Consider the following 15099-nt stretch of genomic DNA (forward strand, 5'->3'; position numbering starts at 1 on the left):
GTTAATCCGACAACAAGGAGGAACTCCCTGCTATCACAGGACAGGCACTCTAAATAGTACCTTTATAGCCTTGGAACCTTTCGATATTATCAGATCATTAAGCATTCCGGGAACTCTTGCTGTACATAACAGGTTCAGAAATATTCAATTTTTGAAGTTACCTAAAGATGTAGAGACCTTTCTGACTTTGTAATTGTATGGTCGTGCATTCCGATTTTTTCCACAATATGAAATGCTCCCTGTGGTGTTTGTTCTAAACTATCAGTGATGACGACCACATAGACTGACAGTTAATTTTACTGACCATTTTTAAAGTCCCCATGAATGGAAAGAACGTTACATAAACTATTTAGAGATTATTTAGCAAAAGCCTTCTCAATTAAATAATTTTAAATTGTACATTATTACTCTCATGTTTTAAAACCTAGAAACAAAATGCTGTGTTTGATTCACTAACACACAAATGGCAATGGTGGTAGTAGGATAGTGCAGAGCAGCCTGACTTCCGTTTTGTATTTCTATAAAAACAGAAGAATCAGGTAAATTCTAACAAAAGATCTGAAATTTAGCAAACAATATTTATTATTTCTGTTTTGAACTTGATCTTAGCCAAAAGGCAAAAAACATTATTATTACTTCTGCTTTGCATTCATCATCTTCTGCAAATGTGAAAAAAAGATTTATGTATAATAGAAAAGTATCTTCAGTTCAACTGTCAAATACTTGTCAAATACAAAGGAACAGAGGAACTTTTTCTAAGGTCTAGCTGAGAGTATCCAAATGCAATTCCATTGAAGACTGCTTTAGTCATCATTTTCTCAAGACAGGTTCAAAAGGGTGAAGTCAGTTTTTTAAACAAAATTTTAATTATTGCATATGCCCTTTCAAGTCAATGAAAAACAACCACCTTTCCACTCATCAAGTAATTGTGTTCGATGTCTACAGAGGACACTAAGCTCCTATAGTTCTAGCCGATTTGCAGACAAGTTGTATTTGTTTTGAATAATGTTCTTATTTTGGATGTGTCAAGGCCAAAATAGCAAGCTTAATTTAAACATATAGCAAGGCATCAGTTTGTTTTCATTTTAAAGTAGAGTTATGAAATTGAAGACCTGTTCTATAATAAAAGTGTTTAAACAAATTGACAGTCAATATTCTTTAACTTTAATTTGATTAATCCTGCTCTTAGCAAATGCACTATTGCATTATATATGATCCGTGGTTATTCAATGAAACAATGAGTAGAGTGTTTCCATTAGTAAATTTTTAGGTTCATATAGAACTTTGCAATGTGTCAGTACTATTTAGAGATTTTATTTTCAACATGCACTATATTATTGTACTTGTCATGACTAAAAAAAGGATGATATTAAACATTCTCAGGTTTATATAAATATAACTTTAAAAGGTATAAATAAGTAACCCAATTTGTATATCACAAAAAATCAGAAAATCTTTAATTTTAAAAATAACTTATGTTTTTAATCACACTATATATTGGTAAGTAATTTTATTTAACAATAGCAAGAAAAATAATCTTACAAAGTAAATAAGAAATCTGTTTCTTAAGTGATCAGAATAACTTTAATTCTTAAATGTAACCGGTTCATGAATCTCCTGTAGTTTGTTAATAAATATTGATTTATAATGATAGGAGGAAATAAAAATACAAGTAATCGTAAGATGCTAAAGTGACATGTTTATCATAACTATATTCATAAAAATAATAATATGATGCCTGTGAACTAATTAGGTGCTCTTGGGATATTTTAATATTAATGAGATATGCCATTTTCTATATTTGATATTATCCAACTTAATAAACTACTGTCTATTCAAAAAAACTAAATATAGTTGCACAAAAGCCTAAGGCAATTGTATCAATATGAATATTTTCAACTTCAGAGCAATGATTTTGACAGATTAGAGGAGTAAATTCATATAATAGAGTGTCATGATCCAAATAAAATCTAATTGCTTAAGGTAAAATTTTACCCTATCTATGGAAGGAACACTAGAATTTTAAAACATAATTCTTATAAAAGTTAATTTACTTTCAGGGTGATTTTTGTATTTATATTTTTCAGTATATTACTGAACTAATAGAAAACAAAACTTATGTGTGGGTGATTAGTTACAGTTTTACTACATTTGCCTTCAAATTATGGATATTTGAAAAAATAGACTGGTGTGCAATAAATTGATTTTCAAGTCTTTTTGGCATCCTTTATTTAATAATTTGTGTTTTCATTGATATATGACTTTGTTACTTAAATTCTTTAGTTTTAAGTCAATTGGCATGTTAAGAAGAAGAAGAAAATAAACAAGTTCTTGAATTAAGCATCAGCATTGTCTCTTTCTATTACCCCTTGCTTTTGTCATGCCACCTGAGCTCCTAGTTCAGCAAAGTAATACAATAATATATTTTGGACTTACAAAAATATAGACATAAGTAAAGTAGCTTAGTTTAGAGATATTTCCAGATTGGCTATTAAGATATTCAAAGGAAACAAAATCATCTTACAATAAATCTAGATAGATAGATGATAGAGAGAGAGAGAGGGAGAGATAGATAGAAATAGATATATCTGAACTGACCATTCATAGCAGCTCAAATATTTGTAATAAATTCTGCTATGTACATATTTATATTTAATAAAGGGAATATTTTAGGTTGAGAGGAGAGATAAAACTAAATCAAAATAAAAGTAAAGGCTTGAAAGTGTTAATTCATTGGTAGCTTATTCTTGAAATGTGAACAAGGTGAATGTGAGGGCCACATCAAGATAATCTGCCTAGTTTTATCATGGGTAGAATTAAGCTGCATTAACACTGTGTATAGGACAGAGAAATGAAAGAAAGTTGACTCATGTGCACAGTATTTTTTTCCATTACTCAAGCCAAATAATTCTTTGTTTCTTTGTCTTTGGGAGGGTGGTCATCTTGGTAAGAGTGAATACTTAGCTCAGACTTTGGCCAATTATTAGATGACAGTGTAGTTAACCAGAGCTTCTCCATAAATCTTAGGCATATCTGGCCCTTTGCTTTCAAGCCTATAAGTGTGTCCCACTCTGCTTACATACACTCCTAAATATCAATTCCATGGTGATAAGGAAGCTCAGGGAAATCTCATACCATCCTTTTGCTGGGTCAGGTGATGATAGTTCCAGATGAACACCTTCAAGCACTTTTATCCCACTTCATATTGTATGTTCAGTTCATAAATGTTTGGCCTTGTATACTTTCCATGTTGTCAGCATTCTGGGAGACAAATTGATGCCTTGCTTGGAAATGACCCATCCTATATGAACAACACAAAATTAAATAAACACATATTGAAATAAAGAACGACATGTTTGATGAGATCATGGGACATCTTTCATAATTCAACCCTGCTTCATGAGCCCAAAGCAATATACTTCATTCAGGTATACTTATAAATTGTATAACTGTGTGACCTAACATCTTTTTTGAAAGACCTTTATTCATTTTCTTCTGCTAACAATTACTTCTTTGTTGGCATAGCCTTCATATTTATAACGTGTTAATAATTTTGGTTTTTATTATCAACTATTTAATTTCTATTATTTTCATTTTATTTATTTTTTTCAGTGTAACAGCCACATGCAGAAAAATGAAATTGGACCACTTCCTTACACCACACACGAAAATAGACTCCAAATGGATGAAGGACCTCAATGTGAGAAAGGAATCCATCAAAATCCTTGAGGAGAATGCAGGCAGCAACCTCTTCGACCTCAGCCGTAGCAACATCTTCCTAGGAACAACGGCAAAGGCAAGGGAAGCAAGGGCAAAAATGAACTATTGGGATTTCATCAAGATCAAAAGCTTTTGCACAGCAAAGGAAACAGTTAACAAAACCAAAAGACAACTGACAGAATGGGAGAAGATATTTGCAAACGACATATCAGATAAAGGGCTAGTATCCAAAATCTATAAGGAACTTAGCAAACTCAACAGCCAAAGAACAAACAATCCAATCAAGAAATGGGCAGAGGACATGAACAGACATTTCTGCAAAGAAGACATCCAGATGGCCAACAGACACATGAAAAAGTGCTCCACGTCACTCGGCATCAGGGAAATACAAATCAAAACCACAATGAGATATCACCTCACACCAGTCAGAATGGCTAAAATTAATAATTTTGGTTTTTAAATGGAATATGTGAGAAGGAAGATAATTTTTTAAGATTGAGGCAAAAATTTATTTTTGGTGTTAAGGAGATGGGAGTAAAAATGGGGAAAATGCTTTTTGTTCACAGTCAGATTAATTTTGTGACTGATCTTTTACGGGAGAAATCAGAATTAAGTGTAGGGTGAAAATGCAAATAATTTAATTGAAACAGATCTATGAACTTTTAGTAGTTAAATTGAGAATATATTCTAAATTTGATAAGGGATGTTTGTAAAAAAAGAGAGAGAGAGAAAACAAGCTCAGATGGAGTCAGTTGGGCTAAGCCCACATTACCAAACTGAGACTTAGTACCTAACCAAATTTCAGTGTCAGCCTCTACCAGAAACGTAATTTTAACCAGTCAGACTAGAATTTCCTGGTCAGCACTAGTGAGGTAATTTGCCTGATAAGACACTTGCCATCTCCCAAAGCAAGGTAACCCTGCCTGAAACAATTTACTCTCTTAGTAACTTCTTTGTCTCACCCTCCTTCTGCTTCTAAAAGCCTTATATTTTGTATGGCTCTTTGGACCTCCCTTCTATATGCTAGATGGGATGCTGCCTTTATTATGAATCATTGCATAAAGCCAATAAGATCTTTAAAATTTACCCAGTTGAATTTTATTTTTTAACAAGGATTTTACATCCCCAGGATAGCATTGTACTTCAAGAAGATTCGAATAGGGAGCAAGTATTCCAGGAGGTCCAAGAAAACTGAAGGGAATTGAAGGAAGTAATGTGGCAGCTATGGACCTTTTGAGATGTTCCAAATGTGGGACCAAGGTGCCCAAAGACAAAACATATCAAAGAGAAACATTCCTGCTGGCCTAGTGCTGCAAATCCCAGATGTATATTCATGTGGAAGAAGGCAGGCCCCACATTATTAAGAAGCTTAAAAACAGATTGAAATTGATCTCCTTTAGGTCATCTGACTTCTTTTATATTCTGTTCTCTCCCTTGTGTTTAGTTTCACTGGGCTTTAATCAGATAACTTAAAAATTTTCTGAAGCTAGGTTAGGATTTAGCATGAAAACAACAGAACCAGAGAGAAGGCAAGTTTTCTGAGTAGGGTGCTTCAAATAACTCACCACAATTAAGGTGATGAGGACTCCTGAAGGGCAGAGAGTAGTGGAGGAAACTTCTGCATTTGACACAAGAAAAGCTGAGTAGCCGTAAGAGTTAGTCAGAGGGAAGGCACTGGGGATAAAAGGTTGGCAACAACTCCCTTAGGAATTGCACTCTGAAAAATCCAAGGTTTAATACAAGCTTCTTTCATTAGTCTAAGTGTTTCTGTACAAATAACTTGTCATTACAATTCAGTTTAATCTTAGAAATTGGAGGGGCAAAAGACCTGTTAGTCATAGCGCTTGTCACTCCCATGCAAAATGGAAACAATGGCTCTCAGGTAGAGGATTTCATAAATTAACACAGAAATAGAAAATATAGAACTATTTTTTTTCTATAAAATGATTTAAGATGTGCAAGGTTTTCTTTAGATTTTTTCTTTTTTAATTGAGATCTTTGGGCATAGGGCTCTTCAATAAGGGCTTAGACCAAGGGTTTTAGGACAAGAGAGAAGGAACAGTAAATGGCATTGTGGTATAAGGACACATGGATAAGAGACTGACACCTGTAACTTTGATAATGATGCTTAATCCTTTCCTGCCAGAGTTGCAATTATAAATAGCAGTAGGATGCTATCTCAGATCTTTGCTATGGAGAGCATTAAGCTATAAACTACATTTTAAACTACTCTTAAAGTGTGTTCTGTTCAGAGAAATCCAAATGCTGTAATTTATTTCCGTTCATATAGAGTGGAAAACAATTGGTGTAACTGATAAGAAAATATGACTGATTGATAGGCATATTCAGATATGCTGATCCAAAATGCTCTAATCTTATGGTAGCTTTTGTTTATTGTTTTACATTCAGAGAAAAAAAATGCAAAAGTGTTAAATCACAAACAACAAACCACTCAGCTCCCAAACTGCATAAATATTATAGAAGAATAAAGATATGAATTATCTGAAAATGGTTTCTATGCTTTGGACTGTAAAGCAATGTGGCATTCATAAATAATTTTACCTTCAGTATTGTTCTGTCTTTGAAAATTTAAGTTGTAGAATCTCTTTTCATCTCTAATTTCAGATTCCATTTGTTTCACTTACCTCTTCATTTAGCTGACAGTGATAATATGCCTGTAAAATATCATTTTTTTGATCATGTATATTTGACAGACACGTTTTTGTTTCTTTTCCCTGTTTCTCTAGGCTAGTGCTCTGTCTAGATGATGTACCCCTGCTGGTGATGTCAGTCATCAGACACTATCGCAAATGATGGGAAATCAAAGGAAGCAGAAGATGGTTTAAGTGATCAATCAATTTAATATGTATGTTGTTGAGGAATGGAAACATTCCAACCAACTGTAGCATTCCTGGCCCGATTTAGATATATGTATTGCATGTGTATAAGCTTAACTGAGAAATATGATTTGATAATTCATACACTATTTTTTTTTCTTTTTATGGCAGTTTAATTCAACTACTATCTTAACTGAGATTTCTGAAGCTTTTCCTCTGGGAGATGTATGGATGACCCCATAATTTACTTTTTATGGTCTATTGAAGAGAGTAAGACAGCCCTGAATTTTTATTTGTTAATCAACAAAATGTATGATACTCCTTTTTAAATAAAAATACATGCAAAACTCAAAAGTGTCAACACTCAGTTTTCTCAGCAACTGAATAATATGAATCTAAGAAGCAAGATTACAGAGGAGGCTATTCAAGAGAACTGTTCACAAGACTTTGTATTGAATTCTCATATGATGGGTGTGAGTAACAGGGAATTTTAACTTCAGAAAATAATAGCAATTGCTAAGATTGTTGAGGTAAATCATTATAATTACAAATGGAATAAGGGTTTTTGAGCAAAGACTTAAGAATAATTGTGAGTTTAAGTGATTAGGGTCTGCAAACAGCCTCCCTAACAGCATATCAAAGCACAAGTGTAAACTGTGTTTAGCCTGGGATGGGCTGTTAGTAGTTTATCACTCTTTCATCTTCACAGCGATAATGATCTTCATCTTAAATGTTCTGCTTGGATTTGAATAGCTGCAGTATACAAAATAAGCATGTTCCTTTAAAATTACTGTGGGCTAATTGATTAATTTGAGTGCCTTTTGTTGTTGTTATGTTATTGTTGGGCTAAAGTCCCCCTCTTAGCTTATTAAGATCTCCACCTAAGAAGAAGTTTACATTTATTTACTATTTGCATGAGGTTCTTCGTGTGGAGCATCTTGGGAGTTTTGTCCAGATCCTAGCTGCCTTTACCCACCTTCTCCTCTTAAGAATTCTTATGTATCAGAGCTTTTGTGAAGCTTGAATGGGAAAAGCCATTTCTGTTCTTTTGGTCTGAAACTCTATACTTTTCTAGATGTGGCTGTGGGATCTTCTGCCTGATACAGTGAGCTTGAACTACTAAGCTAGTGGTAGTTGGTAGGAATTTTCCCCTCTATACTATGTCAACAATTATTTTGGAGTGAGGACTGACAGATTTATGACATTTATTCCACATGTACTTTGAAACATATGCTAAAAATATTTATGTGAAATTCAAACTTAAATGAACATGTAGGGGCGCCTGGGTAGCTCAGTGGTTTGAGCCGCTGCCTTCGGCTCAGGTCATGATCTCAGGATCCTGGGATTGAGTCCCACATCGGGCTCTCTGCTCAGCAGGGAGCCTGCTTCCCTCTCACTCTCTCTGACTACCTCTCTGCCTACTTATGATCTCTCTCTGTCAAATAAATAAATAAAAAATCTTAAAAAAAAAAATTAAATGAACATGTATTTTATCTGACAACTGAAAGGACAAATACAAATTAAAAATAAGGGGTGTAATTCTATCTGTTGAAAATAAAGGAAGAAAAAAGAAGAAAAAGGGAGAGACTTCCCTCTCCTTTCTCTTTGAGCAATTTCCTTAGACAACATGTAATTGTAAGCACTTTCCCATCTCTTTGAAATGTATGTACTTTCTCTTGAAGACTTGAGAGGTCCTATTTTAGCAGGCCTTTTGTCACTTTTTAAGCAATGTCTTTCTCAAGAATCTGGGAGTCATCTCACTGAAACACAAACATCAAGGGAGATCACAGTTTCTGTGGGAAGGCAGAAGCTTAATTTCAGTGGGCATCTTGTTCCATATTGCAAAACTACTTTGTATCACGAAGGTATGGAAAGGTTGTTTCTCTTTGGAGAAAGGCACCAACTTAACACAGATGGTGCCCTCTCAATTGCCAGATGAGTCTAGGATGAAGTATGGTGTTGTCAAGTCCTCTTACTTGAAGAATACTTAAAAGAGATACTAGGTTAACAACTAACCTGAAACCAGGGTTGACAGATTTACCAAATTTATTTCCAATATGGCACGGGACATACTCATACTGAAATTTTATTATTGTCAGAAATTTGTCTTCCTTGTTCAATATTACTTGTTGAGATTAATCTTTGTTCACATGGGCAATTGTAATTTATTATTTTTCATTGTCATGCAGGTCACATTGAATAAGATTCAATTTTTATACCTTTTATTTGATGATAGAGAGTTGAGATCTGGGTTTAACTTAACAATTAATTTATTTATATTTTAAATAATTTAATATTAAAGAAAACCCACGGAAAAGCATGTGATGTTTACAAATAAGGTTATTAAGCATTATAAAACATGAGTTCTTATAATACTGATTTATAGATTCAGTTCAATTTCAACTAAATTCCCCCCCAAATTATTCATCTTATAAGGTATCAAAATAATTATGAGAATCTTAAAAAAATAAAGATTAAAAAATAAAGAAGAAGCAAGGAACTGGCCTTTCAGGTAATATAATTTGTCATAAAGATTTTATAAAATGCTACAGGATTAATGTGAACAATGTGATGTTAAATAATTAATGTGAAAATAGAAGGAAAACAATTGAATAGACTAGGGAATCCAGAACCGACCCATGCTCATATGGAAATATGCAAAACAACCAATTTACTCTGCAGAACACTGGGGAAAGGATGGCTATTCACTAATTGTTATTGAGAAAAATTTCTGTTGGGAAGCAATGCTTTATAAATATTTTCACATTTTAGTGTAGTCTAATATTGAATGACAAGCACTCCTTGAAATTTAGAGATAATGAACTGCTCAGGAGAGATTTAAAGATTCATCTCCCCTTAATCCATTGGCATAATTTCTAAAGGTAATAGACCTAGAAATCTTTTCCCCTAAGAATGATTTGTCTATTTTATAGAGCAAAATTTTCTGTTCTTCCCTTCATAGAGGCAAAGGTACAGATCTGACAGCTGCTTTATATAAGATATGAACCTCATAATTTTAAGGTTCTCCTTCTGTGGTACAAACCCAACTATACATATGGGTATCTCGGAGCCTCATCACATCACTCTGAGTGGGAACACATGCTGCTAAGATGCTTTGTGAGTAAATGGTGTGATACGTGTGTGTATGTGTGTGTATGTGCATGGTCATGTACACGGTACATGTTTACCTGTAGCAGGTAAAATTGTTAACTTGCACACAGTTTCAGACTTAATAGCTATCCATTAATTGTAAACAAAAAAATGGATTCTAGCTCATTTTGTGTACAAAATTATTTCAAGGTAGATTATGACTTAAATGTGAAAGGCAAATCTCTAGTGTTCTAGAATGTATGGATTTTCCACAAAATTATTTCCTTAAGTTTTGTTGTCATGGAAGTCTGACAAAATAATCGGAAGTAATACTGTCATTGAAGAAGGTGCATGGTGGTATGTTTCCGAATGCCATGTAGCTTCAGTCTTTTAGAGATTTTAGTGTGTTTCTGAGACAAGAACAAGAGTTTGGACATACATGACATACCTGGAGTTTGTAACTAAAAACAAATAGAAGAATTGTGAAAATCGATGTGACAAACTGGGTATAGGAAAAGGTCAGAGTACAGAGAGAACGGTATAGGATATATGTATAAATCAGTTGCTTATTGAATTAATATAAGTAAAATACAATAATAGCTTCAAAGTAGTAATAAAAAAGAGAAATAGAGACACAATTCTAAATAAAGTAGGAAGTGTAAAGGATCAACAGCTTAACAATTATTCCAATCCATGAGACCTCATTTGCAAATAATTTTTTTTGTTCTTGCATTTTCTTTAAGATAACCAAATGGAATTATTACTGTGTAACTCAGATTATATCTAAAATAATGATAAAATTCTGAAATTATCAAAACGAAGACTGTGGATATAAATGGTATTATTTAGGAAGCATAATCTATAGTAGAGATGAAGGAACTGAGAAAAATTTGAGATGTTTCATTACTAGAAGGCCAGGAGTTTCAAGTTCATGTGGAAAAATACTTAATTTAGGTATATTATTAAAATAAAAAATTTAATTAAGGAAGAATAAGAGAAATACTTATGCTATCGAAAACTGGAGGTTAAAAAGAGGATTGCTATGAGATCAGTTTTAATCTATTTACTCATTATTTGTTAACGCAACAAAAGCAAAGTGACAAGTACTGTTCTACCTCTGTGAATACAGCAGTAAAAGGAACATACATTTCTGCTTTCTTAGGACTTGAAAGCAGTATGAGGAGATGGGTGATAACTTACAAAACAGGAGAGTTACATACAGTGAGGTGAAAATAGACCTAAAGTTCTATCATAGACATATCAACTTATAGGACATAAGCCTGTTTATTTAAACTCGTGGATGAAACTAGGGAATAATTTACAAATTAATTAAAATAGTTCAGAAGGAAGAGAGGGGGGAGTAGAGAGAATTGGAACAGGATATTATTACTTTATATTTTAAATACATCTATACGTTCTGTTGTTGTTGTTTTTTACTATTCGCAAATATTTTAAGATTTTAAGAAAAATAGAAGAGCAATGTATGATTTGGCAGAAGCTGGCAAAAGAACATTGAGAAAAACTCAAATGAGCATAGTACCATGGAAACAAAGATGGAGGAATTCTTTCTGGAGTAGGAAGTGGTTTTCTGCTTAATTCCTTAAGAATAATAGGGTTCTTTTCTTTTTTCAGTTTAATTTAATTTTTTCCCCAGTGTTCCAAAATTCATTGTTTATGCACCACATTTAATGCTCCATGCAATATATGTCCTCCATACTACCTTCTTAGGAAAATTTTCTCTCCTGTGTTTAGGGCTCCATGGCATTCCTGTGGTAATAATGCCAAAATGCTGTTTAATGATTTTAAAACTTTCTTCACCTCAGAGTAATTCTTACCTAAGGTTACTTTAATATCTCCTAAGTTACAATTAATCTTTCCCTAAGACTGGGTTCTTTGGGGGCTTCAATTCCTCTTCTTTCACAGATAAAATGACTAAATATTTTGTTAATTATTTCAGGATGATGAGTGATATGGCAAGGTGTACATATAGTTGTTAATTCAAACTGGTCGAATACTATCAAGACTGAAAATCACATAAGGCCATGCTTTTTTTTTTAATTAAGGCTATGTTTTAGAAAGAAAATAAATACAATTTATCTAATGATAAATGTAATCTTGAAATCCTTGAATGTTGCAATATTGGGGCAATAGTCAATTTTTTTTTTTCACAGTGCTTATGACATCCTTTATTCAATTCACTTAGAAAGCCAGGCATAATTAATGTAAAACAGTACAGCATTAATATAAAAAGTTCAGTTCACACAAGGGGTGGAAATTAAAATACGTCCAACAGTCATATCTGGGTAAAAACATAAAAAGTGTCTCCAAGACATGGATATAAATCACAATAGTTCTCATTTATTGAGAGCTTATCATGTGCTGATATAAACCATTTACATATGTGGAACTCAATTCTACAATGCTATGAAGCTGATAATATCCTTATGTAAATATCCAATTTATAGAAAAAGAAACTAAAGTGCAAAAGGGTTATTTATCTTGAGAAGTCACAAAACTATTAAAAGAAGGGAACCAGCTTTTACACAAAGTCATCAGGCTTCAGAGGTCTCACTTAAACTGCCTTTCAGATGAAGATTTATCCTCTAGTCTACTCTCTCCCTACAGATGGATTCTCTAGAGCAGCGTGTCACAGACTTTAATACCCATTAATGGACATATTTAATATCCATTTGCTGCTCACTAAAATTCTGGTTCTGGCTCCATTGCTGTGAGGTAGAGCCTGCGCTTCTGCATTTCTGACAAGTTTCCAGGTGCTGATATTCCTCTTGCTGGTCTAGCTTGAGCCTCTCCCTCAAGAGAATGAAGAATGAATTTAGCAACCATTCTTTCAATTTTCCCAAGAATGGTATACAGCTAGTATCTTCTAGATGCATATAAGAGAAGTTAATTCATTATATACAATGGAATCAGGGAACTATGATTCAGAAAAGACTTGATGAGTAATTCTGTTGTGCTCCTAACACAGAGCATTAGAATGATAAAATAAGAGGGGAAAACAGATAAAGACACAGGCCTAAGATTTTGATAGCATTGTGTTATTTTGGGTGGAGGGGAAGTATCATCATTTACCTATAAGTTGGTCGATGATAAGCTAAAATTCAGTTTTGGCTATTTCCCACCTAAAAGAACAGAAAACTATTTTATGCTCGGTTTCCAAAAAATACATATACATAGATAAACAAAATGACAGCTAACACATACATAGCATTTAATTATGTGCCAAAAATTGTTCAAAGAACTTTAAATATATTAACTTGTGGCATCTTCTTAACCGTAAGTGAGAAACATCATCTGAAACCTGAAAATAGGCCCAAAATGACTAAATTATTTTTCAGTACTGTGGTAAATTAGACTTTCTATTTATTGGACTATTTTACATTTCTAGTGCCAGAGCTTATCCTGACCATGTTGTAGTAAAAGGCCAAAAATTATGATTGCTATTCCAAGTCAACATTAACAAGTTTTTTTTATGCAACCCAGGAATCTTACTCTTCTATTAAGTAACCTAACTTCTCATGTGTTCTTTAAAGGAGTCACAGTCATTTACCAATTACTTTCTTAATGAATTAAAGGAAATATTTGATACATTTTCATTTTATATTGGTAACAAAGACATGTATTTTAAACTTCTGAAACTTAATGCTTTAATAGCTTTGGAGATCATCCATGAAGATGCCCAAGAAGACATACCTCAAAGATTCAAGGAAACTGCATGGTTAAAGAGAATGCCCTTGTCAAGAAATGTGAAACGTGTGAAACGTGTGAGAGTTTATCCTACAAGTTAACAAGTTAGCCAGCCACAGTTTCACTGACACTGGTAGAAGTTATGAAATTCCTGGGTCACAGCAAAGAACTTTCTTGTAGCACCATAGGTAGCATCAACTTCATGTTTGCATGGGTTCCCCTTGTGGTCCCCAAGTCTATAAGGTGATGCAGAGATAGACCCAGGTGAATCCACACATAGTGATTTAGTATCACAGCCTAGGAAACACAATTTCAGATAACTCTAATCTTTTGCATTGGCTCTTAGCAAATCTGTCCAAATTTTGACTGGAAGGGGGGTATTTTCTTATCCTCGTGGCAAACAGATCTGTAAACTAACCTAAAGTGAAAGAGACACCCTATCTTCCAGGGCCTTTAGCTCTACAAACATCCTGGACTATTAGTGCATAAATAAGCTATTGATTGTGCTGACGAACTTTGAGAACTCATGGAGAATTGTTTCCCTACAAGCACCTCAATGTCTTTTTGGGGCAGAAGGGCAGGAACCCTTCCTTCCTTCTATCCATTCTCTCTCTCTTTCTCCTTCCCTCCCTTCCTCCTCCCCTCCCCTTCTCTATTTTTCCTCCCAGAAAGTATCTGGAGAAATAATAGAATTTTAATTTTGCCTTTCTCCCTCTCTGACTTTTGAGTTTCTTCATCTTTTTTCAAATTTTTATTTGTGTTTATTCCATGCAGAATTTACTCCTGGGACATAAATTTTTGTTTCTTCAGTCTTTTCTGGTATATCTTTTTCTTCTGTGCAACCTCTTCTGGTTTAGAAACAATCTGCTCTTTTTCATTAAGGATCATCTAGATGTGGCAGGGAGAGCTCATGTATGGGGTTAATCTGACTGTGAGACCTATAAGTTCTATGTTGCATCTTGGGGGTTTTGTTCACCTGGATGTGCTCCATGACAACAGAATCTGTATCTAAACACTTAAGTTCAGCATTACTCTCTGCAATTTTAAGCATGTAAAGTAAAAATGCAGCATTCTTCCTGGACCATGAGCCCTGTGTCTAGCCCCACTCTTTGACCTGGGCACATCTACCAACCCCACCATTGTAGCAATGGAATGGCACACTGCTTCTGCAAAGTGACATCTTTCAGATTCTTGGTGGCTTTTCAGCTATGCATACACTTGATGGCTGGGGAAGTTTCATGTGTGTTCTTAGAGTGAACACTAAAATTTGAACCTCCTGATTCGCATAATTTTGTAGGGTTTTCTGGGTCAACTGAATAATGAACCATTTTCAGAGATCATCTCTGGATGCTTAGGGGAAGAGTTCTTCATCTTTTTAAGTTCATACTCTGTTAATAACTTATTCCTCATTGATGGTAGCAATGATTGGGGTTTGGTTTTTATGATAAAGAATCCAGTCTGTCTTTTTTTTTCTTGACTATTTATGAGCTCGAATCAATTAATAATTTCAAGTCCACTAGGAAGGAAAATAGCCCTTGGCATCTGGAGTAAGCAGTTACTATGTTTCTATGCTTGTTTTTGACTTATGGATGATATTACAGAACAGAAATATAAACTCTCTATGTGTCTGTTACCTGCATATTGAAAGTGAGGGGATGGAGAATTATTTCTCATGCTAATGGATATCAATAGAAAGCTGGCATGGCCATACCTACATCAGACAAACTAGATTTAAAACCAAAGTCTA

At 33.9% G+C, this 15099-nt stretch overlaps 1 pseudogene; it reads right to left on the bottom strand.

Annotated features, from left to right (window-relative positions):
* Window positions 1-14129: 14129 nt before the first annotated feature.
* Window positions 14130-14680, bottom strand: LOC123925116 (annotated as a pseudogene).
* Window positions 14681-15099: the final 419 nt, after the last annotated feature.

This window comes from Meles meles, chromosome 14 (assembly GCF_922984935.1).
Source record: "Meles meles chromosome 14, mMelMel3.1 paternal haplotype, whole genome shotgun sequence".
Lineage (NCBI taxonomy): Eukaryota > Metazoa > Chordata > Mammalia > Carnivora > Mustelidae > Meles > Meles meles.